This window comes from Ochotona curzoniae, unplaced genomic scaffold (assembly GCF_017591425.1).
Source record: "Ochotona curzoniae isolate NIBS_2020 unplaced genomic scaffold, NIBS_Ocur_1.0 contig_64, whole genome shotgun sequence".
Taxonomy (NCBI): domain Eukaryota; kingdom Metazoa; phylum Chordata; class Mammalia; order Lagomorpha; family Ochotonidae; genus Ochotona; species Ochotona curzoniae.
The window spans coordinates 17,004,150-17,021,693 of NW_024466502.1; the positions used below are offsets into that span (position 1 = coordinate 17,004,150).

General features: G+C 33.7%; 1 long non-coding RNA gene across 1 annotated transcript in view; it reads left to right on the forward strand.

The window, feature by feature from the left end:
• Positions 1 to 633: 633 nt before the first annotated feature.
• The window catches only part of LOC121163621, a 67,064-nt gene continuing 50,153 nt past the window's right edge, over positions 634 to 17,544 (forward strand). Inside the window, exon 1 of the long non-coding RNA XR_005884919.1 lies at positions 634 to 694. This is a non-coding gene — a long non-coding RNA (uncharacterized LOC121163621). The remainder of the gene's footprint in view (positions 695 to 17,544) is intronic.

Below are 17,544 nucleotides of genomic sequence, written 5' to 3' on the forward strand. Positions count from 1 at the left end.
ACTGGCCTCTGACTGGTGTGTTATAAGGAAGATTGTGTAAGTAATTAAATGAGTAACAAATCACTATTTTGTGAAAATGATTTTGAGGAAGAAGTATTGATTATACAAAGAAGCTTATAATTCCATCTGCCTGAGAAACCACAGACGTGTGTAGAGGATAGCCTGTAAGGTACTTGAAGCCCAATTAGTGCCTGGTCAAATCAAGACAGGATAGCATTTTCAGTAGGATCATGTAGCACTAGCCCTTCAAAAGACACAGATGAAAATAACACCAGAAGACATATAAATAGTTTTGCGTTCAAGGGCTTAGATAAATAAGAGCCGATGAATCTTTCATGAAATTTTGCGATTTGCTAAAGTTACTGAGATTTCTCCTGGGGATTTTAGGTAAAGAAGTGACCCTATCAGAAGTGTCTTTGAAGATGATTTTGTGTCAGTACCATGAAGGATAGGTATGACAGGCATCTGAAGCAGGATGAGCAGTTATTAAATGAGAGAGACACAAAGAGCAGTATAGAGGCTGCACAATAGTGAGGCTTCACAAATATTTATTGACTTTAAATGATTTGAAGAAGTTTGTTGAAACTTGGCTTTTTTTCTTCCTTATTTTTAGAATGTCAATAGCATCTGCTCATTGGTTTGCTTCAAAGTTTTTCCGCCAAATCCCAGCAAGGGTGAAGTAGTTGAAGTCTGGGTGAGTGACCTATCTCATCATGGATGCTTCAAAAATGTCATCAAAGGCTCCTCTGTAGATGGTCCCATTGTTCGAAATTGTCTAACCAGACCCCGGGTCTTATGCAATAGTCTAGTGCATAAGAGAGTGTTATGCTACTTTTTATAATGAAATTCAGTATATGGCTTATTTATTTCCATTGAACATGAACAAACAGCGAAACAGTGTTTGATTTTCATAACCATGCTCCATGGAATACTACTGATACTTCTTTTTTTTCTGAGACATTTTTAGAAAGTTTTTTTTTTCCCATGAAATAAATCACCCAGTAATTTCTTGTCAATAACCTTGAAAGCTGAGATATACAAAGGCAAATGCTGCCTGTGATAACTAAAAACGAATGTAGCATTTTTATTTTGGAAAGATTTGCATCTTTATAAATGTGTCATCACAACATTGCCATACTGATGGAAAGAAATACAAATTTTCCCATTTTACTAATGAGTGGCTTAACATACAAATGGTTGACTTATATTCAGTAGCATGCAATTTAACTTCATGTTGTTAATTTTCTGTTTTTTTTTTCTTCCTGCTGTTGATTTTGTTTTATGGTTTTTCACTAAGGGGATATACAATAACTGTGTAATAGAGACTGTCACAATTAGATGTGAAGACACAATGCTGTAATGCATCTCTATTTTCAAATCAAAGATGGATACCTGCCAATGAACCTGTTAAATATATCTTGACAGTAGGATGCTGGAATCTCTACCATTGCCCATACGTACAATATCAGGGTACGCTTAAATAGCAGAATGATGGATTTAAGATTGATTATGAAGGGCTATACTATTGTAATTATATAGGGGAAATCGGGGGGGGGGGGTGAAGGTTTGGGAATGGAGGAAGAGAAATCCCATTGTAATGGAACTGTATCATAAAATTTAAAAAATGCATATGTATATACATATATATATATATATAACAAATGATGATTCACTTGTTATTGAATACTTAGTTAAAAACTGCATTATACTATTTAATAAACATCACTGCTTCAATATGTATACAATGTATAGTGGAAATAATATTTTTAACTTAACTTTGACAATTGAAAATATTCTCTTCATCTCTCTCTCTCTCACACACACACACACACACACACACACACACACATTTTTATGTTTAGTTATTTCTAGTCGCATTGGCTAAAAAAACTTGGAAATAATGAAAAACCAATTAACAACAAGCCCCTTGGAAAACAGACTGCGGTCTGTTAAATCATATTTCCAACAAAATGAATACCTGAAAAGAGAGGAGGAGAGGGAAAGAGAGAGAGAGCAGGTACAATAAGGAGGGAGAAAAGGAGGAAGAAAATGACGTAAGAAAAAGTATTATGAGGGAGTAAGAAGGAAGGGATAGAGCACAGCATTTATCAACATTGTCTTAGATTTTCTAATCAGTTGTTCTCTTAATATATCTCTTATCTTTCCAATGAGAGCAAAATGCATATGTCACAGTAGAGTTTTAATGTTTAATGTGTATAAAAATGACTACAATAATGGAAGCTGTGTTGGAATTATTCTCAAAATACTGTGAATGTTGAATTAGGACTAAGTAATTGAGAGCTGTTCCGTGTTAGGAAAAAGCAATGGTAAGGGAAATGAGGGAGAACAAACATAGTTTAGAGAAATTAGATAACTGCTAATGTTATAGAACTGAAATTAGGATTTGGTCATTGCTTCTTGGCTTATGACAATAAAGGAAGCATATTGAACCCTAGCAATTCATAGGAAAACACAAATACTGAGTCTGGATATTTGGGTATGGCACCAAATCCCAAAGCACTTTCTTGGATGCAATGATGATTTCCCACAGACTATGCTCCGAATCGTTTAACGTGATTAAGTCTGGAGCTGGAAGTATTTTGTTCACCAAGATGGCTTGAGCTGACAAAAGAAAACTCAAATTGGAATCACACCACAAACAGTTGTTGCAAATCTGCCACCTCTGCCTCCAGCCACTCTTGTTTCTTACCAAGTTTGATAACCTTTGTTGTGTAAATGATTTTTTCTCCTTACATTTTAATGTAATTGCATTCTCTGTGTGCTGCCAAACTGAAAACAAGTATATTATCATTAATCTTAACAGCATTATCTGGGATCAGAATGGTGGGATATTTAAAACAGAGACCCAAAGACATTATGTAACAACAGATGCACATTATACCATGAATACGCTGCTATAAACTCTGTTTCTTATTTGCTTTTAGGTTTTTTTTTTTAAATTAAATGTAGGAGGGTTTTTTGTTGTTGTTGTTTTTTTCTTTTTCTTTTCTTTTTTTTTTTTTTTACTCAATTATGACCTTTTAAAATGTTCTTGCATGGTAGCCTAGTGGCTAAAGTCCTTGCCTTGCACACATTTGGATCACATATGGGAGCCGGTTCACAACTCTGCTTCCCAGATGGCCCCCTGCTTGTGGCCTGCGAAAGCAGTTGAGAATACCCCAAACTTTGGGACCTAGCACCCACATGGAAAACCTGGAAGAGGCTCCAGGCTCCTGGCTTTGGATCGGCTCATCTCCAGCCATTGAGGCATCATGGGGAGTGAATCAGTGAGCAGAAGGTCTTCCTCTGTGTCTCTCTTCTTCTCTGTATATCTGACTTTGCAGTAAAAATAAATAAATCCTAAAAAAAGTTATTCCATTACATAATTAGTACTGTTACCTAAGAAGAATTCCAGAACCTATGAGGAAATACAAATGAATTCATACATTATTTTATTTGGAAAATAAGCAAAAAATAAAGCATCTTGTGAACTTGACAGAATAGAGAAAATTGTATTTTGCTTTAATACTTTAAAGAATTTTTAAGTTTTTTTTTATCATCTAACAAAAACAAAAGGAGTTCTGAAACAACAAATACCAGATGCAGTATAAATGTCTGCAATATCCCACCAAAGAATAATCCCAAATAAAACACAGGTAGGATTTCTTGTATCTAGAATTTCCTTGCATATGGGAATTCAGACAAATAATGATCAGATTGCTAATATGAGAAGATGTAAACTGTGTATCTTAATGTCATCTTTTTTTTCAAATTTGAATCTAAATATTTATACTTTAATATTTATACTTGATTTTTTTTCTGTAACAGGAAAGTATTGTGTGTATATGCATCTGGTGCTGCATAAACCATATATTTCAGACTTTCTTAGCAAGATAATTTTGGAAAAATCATTTCCTTGCTAATACATGGGAAGATAATTATGCTTGGGTGAATATTCTACTAATGAAATATATTAAAAGGTATTGTGAAGTCCTGAAACAAGGTTGCAATCAGTGCCTACTCATGTAGATAGATTCCACGAAGTCTAAAACGTCAGTTGAGATGTTCAGTGGCAGATTAGCATGTGAGAATATAGGTGGCATGTTATTTAACCATAAGTAGTGTGATTTTCTGATTTGTAAGTGGAGAAGTTTCTTGAACATAATGTTTTAGACAGTGATACCAACCTCTAACCAAGGTGACATCAATGAGGTCCATGCTGAGATAATCTTTACATGTTTTTGGTGAAATTGCTAAGAAATTGATCCTGATATGGAGACATCATCCAGAATAACATCAATAGTGCTTTCAAAAACTCCATCTGTTTTTTGAATTTATTTTAGAAGCAGAGAGACACATTGAGATAAACAGAGTGAGTTTCCACTTCACTCCTATAGCCTGGAAGCAAAGTTGGAATTTAATACATGCCCCCTAAACTGGCATATGAGAATCTTGACCAGGAGGCTAAATGACAACTTCCAAGACATTTGTTAGTATTATTAATATTATTATTATTATTTTAAATATTATTTGTACTTAACTGAAAAGCAGATTTTATAAGAAGAGAAGGAGAGATAGAGAGAAGGTCTTCCATCCTGCTTATGCATTCCCTAAATGGCCACAGTTGCCAGAGCTGAGCTGATGCCAACCTGAGAGCCATAAGCTTCTTATAGGTCTACCATGTACCTACAGAATCCCAAGGACTGGAGCTGTCCTCTTCTGCCTGCCCAGGCCATGGACAAAGAGCTGGCCCAAGCTGGAGCTGCCAGGACACCTCGTCAGTGCCCACATCACATGCCTGCATCACAGCACAGAGGATTAGCATGTGAATCACCACCATGTCAGGGAGGGGGCTCCCCAAAGGAATCTGCTTTTAAGTACATGAAAGACTCAGAACAGGATTGAAGCAGAAGCTGACCTCAGAAATTTGCCCCAGAGTCCTCAGTTAATCCTATGGGATGCACATGGGCTAGCAAAGTAATCCAGTTTAACCAATTTGGATTAAGGGGCACTCTTTATGTAAACTGGCTATTATATATGGATTAGTCTAATGACAGTGTAAGGAATCATTTGGGCTAATAATAGTTAGGGTCGTAGGCTCTCATGAATTTTACTTTGAAAATATGACATCTTGCTTCTCCTGCTTCTTCCCTTTCCCCCCTTTTGTTCTTTGGAAAGATAAGTTCCTCCTGATATCTGTTTTTCCTCATAAAAATAGCATCTGGGCAGCTAGGTGAAGCCCTTATCAGAATGTGAATTCCAGTTGCCAGGACTCTCAGAAGGAATGCAAAAAATAACCTCCCCAAAAAAGTATGTTTGTGCAGAACAAAATGTCAACCCCATGTCTTTGAGTTTTATCTATTGGCTTGTTTGTTTTTTTCTTTTTTGAGCGCTACCCTCTAATTGATCCATTTTTTTCTCTCAACATGATGCTCAGACACAATTTCCACTATTTTCTCAGTTCTTTCTTCTTGTGAAGCCCTTCTTCTGATGCTGTAACATGAGATTTCCATCTTAAAAATAAAATTCATCTTACTCACTGAAATTGTCGGCATTAAAAAACACCATTCATGTGAGACAAGAATCAAGGTTGCCTTCATCTTGCATATAGAATTTTCCATAAGAGTTTGGTGCTGTCTTAGGTGAGTTGATTTCCACTGAGTAAGGGCAGGTTTTGAGATAGACTCATAGTTGGGTACTTAGCATCCAGAACTGGTAGCATCTTGAAGTCTCATAGTTAGACCACAGCAATTACTTCCTTTGTCTGTTGGATATTCCTCTTTGCATGTGTAACCTTTGATTTCAGATTTCTAACCCTTCAGAAGATTGAGATTATTAAGGGGCTTAACCACTAACTTTTGTGTTACTGTTTAAAAAGGATTGTTTCTGTGCAAATAATAGTCCTGGCTGATGGAAACATATCTCTTGGATTTATTCTGGATTCTAATGTGATTTGTTCTTTAGCCCTATGATGCATTAAACTTTGAAGGAGTTGTCATATGTTTCATGTAGGAGCCTTTCAGGATTTTGTGAAAATCAGGAATGACAATCATCAGCCTTGCTTTGAATATGTTTCCTTCTGTCTCTCTTTACACTGAAGATTGCAACTGAGGACACAGTGCCCCACAGGCACTACAGCTCTTTCTAAGTATGATATTTTTGTCAGCATCACTTACTCCAAATTTGATCTTTATTTGGAAGAAGTTAGACAACCCAACCAGAATGGGATTGTTAGTTACGTCTTCATCAAAAGTACGAATAAGGAATAAGAGACAATATGTCCAAATGGCAGTATCTGGAATGAAACAGGGAAGCTGTATTTGTCATGCTATTTCTCCAGAGAAGAAAAATGTAAGTTTTTGTATAACTTAGCCAGGGACCTCCTTCTATGGATAAAACTCAAAAAAAAAAAAAAAACAAAACATTAAGGAACTGGAACTTTCTATTTGCTCTCCAAGACTGAGAAAAGGAAAATGAGCCAGGTGATTATTTTTTTAGCCAGAAGTTATTTCATTTTGCTCATTATCTTCTTGAATCTGGTGGACACTAATTCTCTAATGCTGATGCATGACTCCTATAGTGGCAGGAATAGTCGCTTGGCAATAACAACACAGGGTGTAGGAGGAGCCAGGCTAAAAAAAAAAATAGAAAATGGCAACGGAAAATAAAATACTGGCATGTAGAAGAGTGTTCTGGAGAACCTTGAGAGGAATCTGAGCAGTAATTGCAGAGGAAGAATTGGCAGGAAGCACGGAGGCTCAGGAAGGCCTATGGAGTACAGACAGCAATACTGATTTTCAAGTGATGTGGGCTGCTGATAGAACTATTATGCCCATGAAGGAAATCCATGCAGCCCCTGCTGTTGATCCATCTGTAGAAAGTTTCATATGCCAGTTTTCTTAATTAGGGTGGGCAGGGAGGGACATCCTGTTGAGATGAAGTCCACAGAACAATAAATGAAGAAATTGCTGTTTTGTTTTTTTCTTTCTTGAGTGCTACCAAGGAATGTGTTAATTATTAAGACACAAGGATATTTTTGTACTTGTGGTGAGGGCAGTTTTTAACAAAGGAAAAGTATAAAGTGATCTTTGGAATTGATATTCAGCAAGGAGCAGTGCAACCTATTGAGAATGCTGATTAAACTAACTATTCTAGGTATATTTATTTTATCTGTAACCTTGATTTATGTAAAATTACACTGTGCTAAAATGGAAGATGGATCTTTTCCTTTTTAGCCTAGAAAGGACATTGATCTGATTTTCAAATAGAAAAAAATACATTTTGAAGTTTTACGTGGAAGAATAAGTGTCATGTGTGTGCCAAAAATTGAAGAATGTTTTGAAACAGAGGAGGATTTACACTATCAAAACAAGAAATCCCCTATATTATTTTGTCTTACATAAATCTTAAAAGATCTTTTCATTTTTTGTTTCCTATGTTGCTTGTAATTTTATATTCTTTTTAATTCCATAAAATAGGCAATGTGAATAATGCTTATAAAGAGCTTCTGTCTTTCTAACATCCAAATGGAATATTAATTGCTTTTAACCTTTTGCATGATGCTTGTGCTCATATTAAATGTCTCCATTGGCTTCTCTAATTAGTCATCTGCATTTGTGATTTAAATAAATGTGAGATATTTTCTCTTTTTTTGTTAAGCTTTTTAATCACATTAAAATTTCTAATTTAACTATTTGAGCTTTTACAGGTGCCCTTTACAAATTAACATTACAGGAAGACTGCAGTAGTTTAGAGTTTTAATAGATTTAGTATAATGCTCACTTTGTGTGCTCTTTGACACTTGAAAGATAAAGTAACAGCTAGTAAATATATTATTATATAACTTATCATAACTCCCATAACTCCTTACTTGTAGCCATCATACAATGAGTAGACATGCAGATACAACTCATGTAAATATATACAAGTGTCTTGCCATTACATGCATTTAGGTTTATTGTGATATACACTGGAATTACAAGTTGAAAGATAAGACCTACATGTATAAACAGAGCCATATGCATAAACATTGGTTTTGGGCCATCCTGAATCCCTGTGGGAAATCTGGAAACAGTTCCTGGCTCCTGGCTTCAGTTTGGCTCATCTCAAGCAGTTGAGGCTACTTGGGGAGTAAATCACCAGACGGAAGATCTACTCTGTTTGTCCTTCACTTTGAATCTATGACTTTCCAGCAAAAATAAATAAATTTAAAAAGAAAAGGAAAGGAAATAAAATAAAAGAAAAAAAAAACAGAGAGTAAAATAGAGAAAGAGAGGAGGTGCATGATCTTCCATCCTTTGATTCACTCCCCAAATAATCACAAGAACTAGGACTTTGCTAATCTGAAGGCAGGAGTCAGGAGTATCTTCCCATTTTCCTACATGGGTTCAGGGGCCCAAGGACTCAGGCTATCTTCTTACTGACAGAGAAGCAGCCAGGGCAGAAAACAGAATCCATCTGTGATGCCTGTAATGAAGGTAGCAGGGTTTTTTTGACTAAGCCACAGCACCAACACCAATTTTTTTGTTTTTCTTTTCTTCTCTTCCCTTTTCTTTTCTCTTTTCTTTTGTCTTTTTTTTTCTTACAGTGGTGGAGATGTTGCAAGTATGTTTAGGGTCTAGTGCAAGTTTTATTCTAGGTAGCAAAGGGCCAACTCCTCAATGTGTTTTCCTTCACCAAAGACAAAGAGCTTGTGGGTTTTATTGAAATTTTAGTATGAACAATAATCTCATTGATGAATTTTATGTCCTTATGTTTCCAGGTGTTGTCCAGCGGAGATAGAAGGTTTCAATGTGCAGATTTTGGTGAAGGAAACACAAACGTTGAGTTAATAACTTTCTTGTAAAATATAGGGACACAGTGAAGATATATTTTGTTTGTTTCCCTGTAAGTAGGTATAAAGAATATATCTATGAAAATTAAAGAGGTAATATTTGGCTTACATCTAGAAGCACCGGAGTATTTCTCCAGGACAGCTCACCAAGTCTTGAAAAAAACTTGTTACAGATAGGATTAAAATGACATGGATGTTGACAAACAGCTTTGTGACTGCATGGGTTCCCAAAGATGATCTGGTTCAGTGTTTCTTGATCTTTTTTTTTTTTTTCATCAATCCCCTTTCTGAAATCGTTCTTTTTAAGTTCTCACTTTCTCCTGTAATTACCACTCTGCTTGCAAGAAATTAAAGTTTAATTTTGAAGATTTTGTTGTGCTGTGTTAAGCTTTGGAGACTTACAAACAATTTTAATATTGCAAAAATGTTTTGCTCCCTTAAGAGCAGATTTTTGCTTCATTGAGGACATTATTAGCCTTTTGAGAATATATGACCTAATCTAATGAGACTGCAGCTTGCAAAATTCTTGTAAAGATTTCTATAATGAGAATATCAGAGGAGAAAGCATAAATATACAGGTATCTGGAAATCCATCGGTTATTTTAAATATTTTGGGATTCTATGGGTAAACTTCAATAATCAATTATGGGAATATATACAGAAAGTAGCATAAGTTAGATGATAAGAATTAAAAAGTGGAAAATCAGAATATGGTAGAAGGTGTGTATACTGTCTCATTAAAGGGTTCATTATCAGAAATTTTAAGTGGGAAAATATTTAGTAATTAATAATGATATTACATTCTAATTTTTACAGCAAGTAATTCACATGGATTGTCTATCCCATGAAAATGATGCACTTCAATAAATATTATGAATTATTCAGTTTCAAGAATTTTAACTATTAGATGAAATAGGATAATTGTATGAGTTGCTCCTTCAGTGATTTCAACGAATAGGATTGCCCCTATTTTCCAGATGCCATAATCTAATGGATATTTGGAAAAATTGACCAAGTGAAAAAAACCTTCCTCAAACAATAAACTTTGAAAGCAAAATAATATAGCTTTCTTTATTTGTGTGTTTATCATATATGTTACATTGTCTTAAACAAGGTATTATTGTATTAACTGTGAGCTCAAAAACAAAGTGAATTAGTTTCTCAGTAACCATTTTAAAAGTGTGGATTTTCAGATAAATATTTAGTAAATAATATACATTAAGTTTTCTCAACGCAGTAGCAGTTGTTCTATGATCCTCATTCTTATGGCATTCTGATAGATTTTGATTTCTAGGCACATTTCCAGATTTTGTCATTCCTGATATTAATAAACAATTCATCGTACATGCTTTAGCATATTTTCAGCTAGCAGTGTGCTGAAGATAATGAAGATAATGATCTGGATTGCATGTATTTCCTTTTCACTAGGCAAATGGGGATTTAAAAATTTCGGAAACTGCCATAGGAGTACTGAGATACAGCTGAAATGAAATCGTACCTAGTTTGCACTCAGAGCTAAGGGCCAGGGCTTATACAAATAATCAATGTTGTGTGGAAGCTGGGCCAATATGATCATTTTTATTATGCAAGAATGATGAATACCAGCTGTTCAGGCAGGAGGCAGAGGCCCTCACTCATCTTTTTTTTTTTTTCTGAGCCTAAAAGTTCCTATGATTTTTAGTAAGCAGTCTGTGGAAAGTGTGGGAGAGAAATCCTTGAACCATTTTTTTTATTGTCAGTTCTCATTAATGTCTAATAAAGGAGAATAATTAATCGCACCCACACATTCAAAAACCCTTTCAAATACACACATAAATAAAACAGTTAAAATATAGTTGATCTTCCTTATTTCTCAAAGTATACAAATGAAATTTTCTGTGAGTGTGTGTGTGTGTGAGTGTGTGTGTGTGAGAGAGAAAGAGAGAGAGAGAAAGTAAGAGAGATAGAGATTGAAAAAGAAAAGAGAATTTATGGGTATAAATTGCATTATTACATGTAAGCCGGTATTTATAAGTAATGTTAAAGCCCTGTTGTGGGGGGACATGATATCTGTGCTGTAATATAATGGTGGACTTACTTCTTGCGTAATTTAGTGTTCATGACAATTTTACCGTAAAACCTGTCAGTTTGATTTAAATTGTGTTTAATGGAAGTTCTGTGTTTGTTACATAAGATAGCAATTTTTATTGCAAGCAGTTTCTGTCAAGAATTTGCTGTTTTAAATTGTGAATGTTATCAATGGTTATTTATTCATTTGTTGCTAATTAACTGTATTTAGAAGAAATCTCCAAATTACAAAGCCTAACAATTTCAAGTTAGTGATAACAAAATTTATTAAGGTAAAGCAGGTAAGTAGGGAAATGCATTGATTACATAAATCAGTGAGAGTGTTTTTTTTTTCTGTACTACATCCCCCCTTTTTTCCTAATTTGCCTATAATATTTTTATTGCTCCTACACTTCTTTCTCCTCCTTAGTTATTTTCTTTTTCTTTGCGAACTCCTCAGTTTTCACCAATTTCTTTCCTTTGTTCCACATTATTGCATTATTATAATTTATTTGATGTATTTTTTCATTTTCACATTTTCCTTTGGCTCCTCTGCTATCTTAATTCACCATTCTCCTTTTTTCTTTCTCTGTTTTTCATCAATTCTCTAGTAAAATTGAAAGACAGATAAAAGCAATGTCATGTTAATTTTCCATTTCCTTTGGCACATATGAACTGTTATTTCTTCTGTAACAATATATGCATATATATGCATATACTATCTATGGTTTATATATCACATGGTACTTCAAAATTTATTCAATTATATGTCTCAAGGTTTTCTATTTTAAAATATGTAAATGAAAAGCAAAAACTATGAAAAAATATGCTTTTGCTCACAATTATTTCCAAACTAAGTTTGTCTTTTATTTCACTTTCCACAAATATGATAAAGTATCACAGATATTTAAAACAGAAAGAGAGGGCTGGTGCGGTGACTCTGCAGGATAATCCTCTGCCCCAGCCCCATGGTGGAAGCATTTCATATAGGCACCAACACTACTCCTAGCTGCTCTACTCTGAGCCAAGATCCCTGCTTATGGACTGGGAAAACAAAGGAGAATTGCTTTAGGCCTTGGCCCCTGCGTCCTTGTGAGACTGCAGAGAAAGGCTGCTTGCTCCCAACTTCAGATCAACTCATCTCCAGCTGTTGCAGGCATTTGGGGAATGCACCAGCAGATGGAAGAACCTCTCTTTTTCTCTCTCTGCTTCTTTCTCTGTAAAATCTGCCTTTTGGGGGAAAAAAAAGGAAAGGAAGAAGAAAGGCAGAAAAGAAAGAAAAAAGGAAGAAAGGAAACAAAGGAGGGAGAGAGGGAGGAAGGAAGGGAGAAAATTGAGAAAAAGTATCAGTTACTTGCTCGCTTGTGAGTTCCTGCTATTAATATAAATTCAACAAAGAATAAATAACCGCAGCACTGTGTTCCTTGAAGAAAGAGCAAATGATAAAAAAATTGTCACCCTATTTCCCAAATTAACATTTTCAGTGCAAAAATATAGTATTTTATAGGAGTATGTATTGTAATAAATTCATATACATTTTTCATTCAGAAAACTGTTTATATAAGAGATTATTGAAATTCTATATTTAATACTTTTCCAAGGTGAAGAATTCTGTTTAAAAGTAAGCGCTCACCTGAGCTTAAATTAACATGCTTAAAAGTTAATTTTTACATACTGAATCTGGTTTAACAAGAGAAACAGATTTCAAATTCTAGACAAGATAGAATCAACATATTTCTTAGTATTCTGTATGCTAAGTACAAGCTAAAAATATAAAATAACATTAAGAAAAATAAAGTGCAGAAGGTAGACCAGCTAAGGTCTTACTTAGCACTGATTTTATCAGGCATTCTTTTTGCCTCATTTATCCTGAACTCAATACTGGAGATTGCTGCAATCTGAATTTGCCAAAAGTTGACTACTAGTTTGACTATAAAATTATAAATAAATATAATGGAGCATATTTGTAGATATGAAACTTCGAATAAAGAGAATTAAAAGGTAATAACATTTTAGAAATACTGAAATGAGTATTAAATGTACAGAGTATAAAAGAGAACACACAATTTATATGAAGACTTTTACTTTGAATTTTATGAGTAGGAAGCAAAAATTGAACTGGGAGCATTTTGTTTGTGTGTTTTTAAGATTTATTTTATTTTTATCTGAAAGATATAGCTACAGCAGAGGAAAGAGAGAAATTTTCCATCTGCTGGTTCTCTCCCCAAATGGCTGCAGCAGCCATTGGTGAGCTAGAACTTCCTCCATGTCTCCCACACTGGAGCAGGTGCTTAAGAGCCTGTGCCTTCCTTTGCTGACAGGCCATTAGCAGAGAGTTGGATCAGAAGTAGAGCAGCCGGGATTCAAACTGGCATCTGCTTGGATTATTGATAAGGTAAGCAAGCTACTTTTGTTCTGTTTCAAGGCACAGTTTCCAAGATGGAGATAACAGTATCTTATTGTGTGTAGCAAAACTGATGTCTACATTCCTTCCAGAAGAAGCATGTTTATCTTCCATGCAGAACTGGAAAAAAATGTACTTAATCTGAAAACACAATACTGCTAAATAAATGTTAACAGTAGGATTTTGGACTCTCTGCCATTGTCCATATCCACAATACAGGATACGCTTAAATAGCAAAATAATGAACTTAATGAATGCTTACGAAGGCCTATGCTATTGTAATAATATAAGTGAAATCAGTGTGGAGGGGGCAGATTTTGGGAGGGAGTAGGTAAGGTTATCTCACAGCCTATGGGATTACATCATGAAATCAAAACATAAATAAAAAACATTATAAACACAATACTGCATAAATGAATAAAACTGAAGTCTGTGTTGGCAGGAATATTATTTCCAGAACATAGAAATTGAAGTTAGTGAGCACGTAGAGCATTATATGAAACTTTGCAGAACTGATACCTGTTTTATTTTCCATTCAAAAGTGTTCAACAATTCCACGAAACAGTTGCTGCTCAATTAGAACTCAATTATATGTTAAATGAACTAAATGCTATTTCATTTGCACAGAGGAATCTTTAATAATGATTAATGGAAATTTAATCAAAATGCGTTGAGAGTTGAGTTTTCCACAATAGAACATGAATGAATTATAACGGCACTAACTAGATCCATTATGTGCATCATGACGTTGATGAGGTCAAGTTTAGGGTCTTAATCCTTACACAGCACATCAAACAAAAAGATCATTGTGTAGAATAACAGACAGTACCTCACATTCAGCTCTTCACCTTATAAATATATCCTTTTGGCCAGAGTAGAACACAATGATTATGAATAATGACAGTCTCTTAAATGAACAGAAATACGTCAATCAGTAGTTATTTTAACACAAAGAACAGAAATTGAAATGATTTATTAGTACATGAATTCTTAAAAATTATACATCCAAAGAAATAAATTAACCCTCAAAAAGGGATGGAAATGTCTTTGTTCCTTTTTCCACAGTACAAAATTGATATACCCCAAATCCGGGTAATTATACCGGTGTGTAGTAGTTTGTGTATTTCAATTTAAACAGATATGAAAATCAGTTTAATTACTAAAAATGTTAGCTTCACTTTATGTGTCTCATACATTGATTGGCTCATGTTATCATAGAAGCAATGGAAGTCAAATATATACCACCTATATGTAAATACTGAATTTTAAATTTATATACAAGTTTCATTCACATATTTATTTTCTGTTTTGTATTACTAAAAATTATTATTCCTTATGTTTTTCTGGAGTTTTTGCTCCAAATTAATAGTGATGTACTGTGAGACACATAAGTTTATTTCTCTATCTTTTAATTCTAATAATAACCATCAAATTTATATGTATAATTCTATTTAACTCCTCTTTTATTTAGTTATCTAGTAACAAAGCATAATTTATTCCCTTCATTCTGGGTATTTTTTAACTACTTTAAAATGTTCTGAATAGTTGAATATTTTCTGTAAAGTCTGATGGCTTTTTACAGGAGAGTAAAAGGATCGACTGTTTATTTTTCTCATTATCCTCATATAAAAAGTATGGGAATCTAACATCTTTTTTTATTCACAACATAAAAATTGTTAGTCCATGGTTAGGGCAGGCATTCGTTATGATGTTTACATTGATATGCAATTGGCATTTCTGCCATTATATGTGTGAAATCCTTGTAAACTTTGGTTTTGATTTATCGAAATCTCAGAATAGTAGCATATATCATGTAGAAGAATATAAATGAGGAAAATTCAGATACTAAGTTATTGGAGTCTCAGTTGAAGACACCAGCTGAAAAAACCAAAACTACTCGATTCGTCTATCTCAAAGGGATTATCAGATTTTTATGAACTCAAGCATAGATGAATAGGACCTATGTATAGTGGATTTTAAGCTGATAACATATTAATAGAATGTCCATTCAACTTACTCCTTTAATGGATTTCAATGTATAAAACACTCCCATCTAAGATATATTCTTTTCAATGTAATATATTCTAAGCCAACAAACACCTTATATTATGAAACACTGATATTTTACATGGCAAACAGACATAATCCAACTATGAAACATTTTTAACATTTGGCTCTCAATTAGTATTCAGAGGAATTAAAAGATAGGTTTTAAGATATGTGCATAAATTTTCTTTAAAATGTGTAATTAGGGAAGTTGCACAGTTAAGAAATGCAATTTGTGAACTTTCTTATAGAACTATTTTTAAATGTAGAGAATAATATTTATTGATGAATTTCTATTAAATTTCTGTATTAGTTCAGCTTCCATAAAATTGAAATAAAACACAAAATTATGAATTTATTACATAATCCTCATGAACTGTTCCCAGATATAAAATCATTTGCCTAAATTCTGTAAATCCTTGTCTTTCTGCTCACTACTTTTTGATTCTGCAAATTTGATAACTCAGAGTTTTAGATAAAGTATGATGTTATGTGCACACCATATCGCTCTTTTCCCTACATCGACATCCAATGGAATTTAAATTAATTTCTTCCACTGACCATCAAGTATTATTATGAATTACTGATATAAGGAACCACAGCAATAATATCCTTGTGTGGTATTTTATCAACTTAATGTGACACATTTCTGCTAATTATCTATTTACTATCTCTTACATATCCAAGTAGTTGCCATGGTTTATGGCTTACACCTAACATCTGGGCTTTCTCATATTAATTTTTCTCTCATTCTTTCTCTTTTATTCTTCCTGCCATCATATTATATTTTCCATTATTTCATTCATTTTTTTCATACCAAAGAAAAAGTAAGCAGACAAAACACGAAATAAATAATGATTCAGAAGTTAAGGTAATATCATAGATATACATAATAGATATTACATATATAGATATACATATATAAAATATAAACAGAAATGCAACAGTGAGAAAAATAATTCACTTAAGAAATAAATGGTTTGTGTAAATATTTTTTCAAACACATAAAAATGTTTTTAAAATTTGAAAAAGATGCTTAATAGTGTTTTCCATCAGGTAAGTAAAATCAAAACAATCATGTAATATCACTTCAGTTACATTGGCTATTATGAAAAAGGTTGGAAATAACAGAGTGCTTGTGAGATTGTTGAAAAAAAGGGCACACTTACATAGTGTCTGTAGAAATGCAAATATTACATTCATTATGAAAAACTGTGTAGATATTTCTCAAAAACAAAAAGCCCAAAAATAGATCTGCCATAGAATCCAGTTGTATTGGTTACCTTTTCTTCACTGTAACAAAAATAATTGGTGAAGAAGCTAATTTAAAGGTAAATTTTTAATTTAAAACACACTTATAAATGCTTTTTGCACACATTTCATGGAATAAATTGGTTCATGCATATAATGAGTCTGGAGAACAATCAGTTTTGTTGTGGAAGATTAATAAAATGGTAAAGGATATGTGTCATGATACAGCAGGCATCGCATTTGGGAAGTGGATCTCCTCTCTCTTTCCCTCTCACTCTGTATAATCTGGATTTCAAATGAAAAATATCATGATGTTTTTAATTTTTTTTTCCTGTGGCTGATTTTTTTTTTTTTGTGGTTTTCACTTGAGGGGATGTAGAGTAACTGTGTAATGGAGACTCTCATATCAAGTAGCATGTTATTTAACTTCATGGCATTGTGAATTTCTATTTTTCTTCCTATTGTTGATTTTGTATTGTGGCTTTTCATTTAAGGGGATATATAGTAACTGTGTAATGGAAACCATTGTGTCCAGATGTGAGGATACAATGCAGTATGCATCTCTACTTCCAGCAAAGATAGATTCCCAAAGAAGCTGTCAGCTATGCCTTAACAATAGGATGCTGGACTCTCTGCCATTAACCATGCCTGCAATAATATATCTGTTTATGAAGAACTATACTATAGTAATATTATTGGGAAACTCATTCGGGGGAGAGGGGAAGTGGGAAGGGGTAAGGAAAATCCCAGGGCTTATGAAACTATATCATAAAATGATGATGATGATGATGATGATAAAAATAATGAACACTTTAAAAAACGAAAATGAAAGAAAAATTGTGTGCTACAAATCAGAGCATGAAAGATGGACAAAAATTATCTTTTATAATTTACCTTCTAGGAGAACTACCTTCTTAGGGTATGTCACCCTTTGAACTAAGCCCTATCACTAGGCCCACCTCAC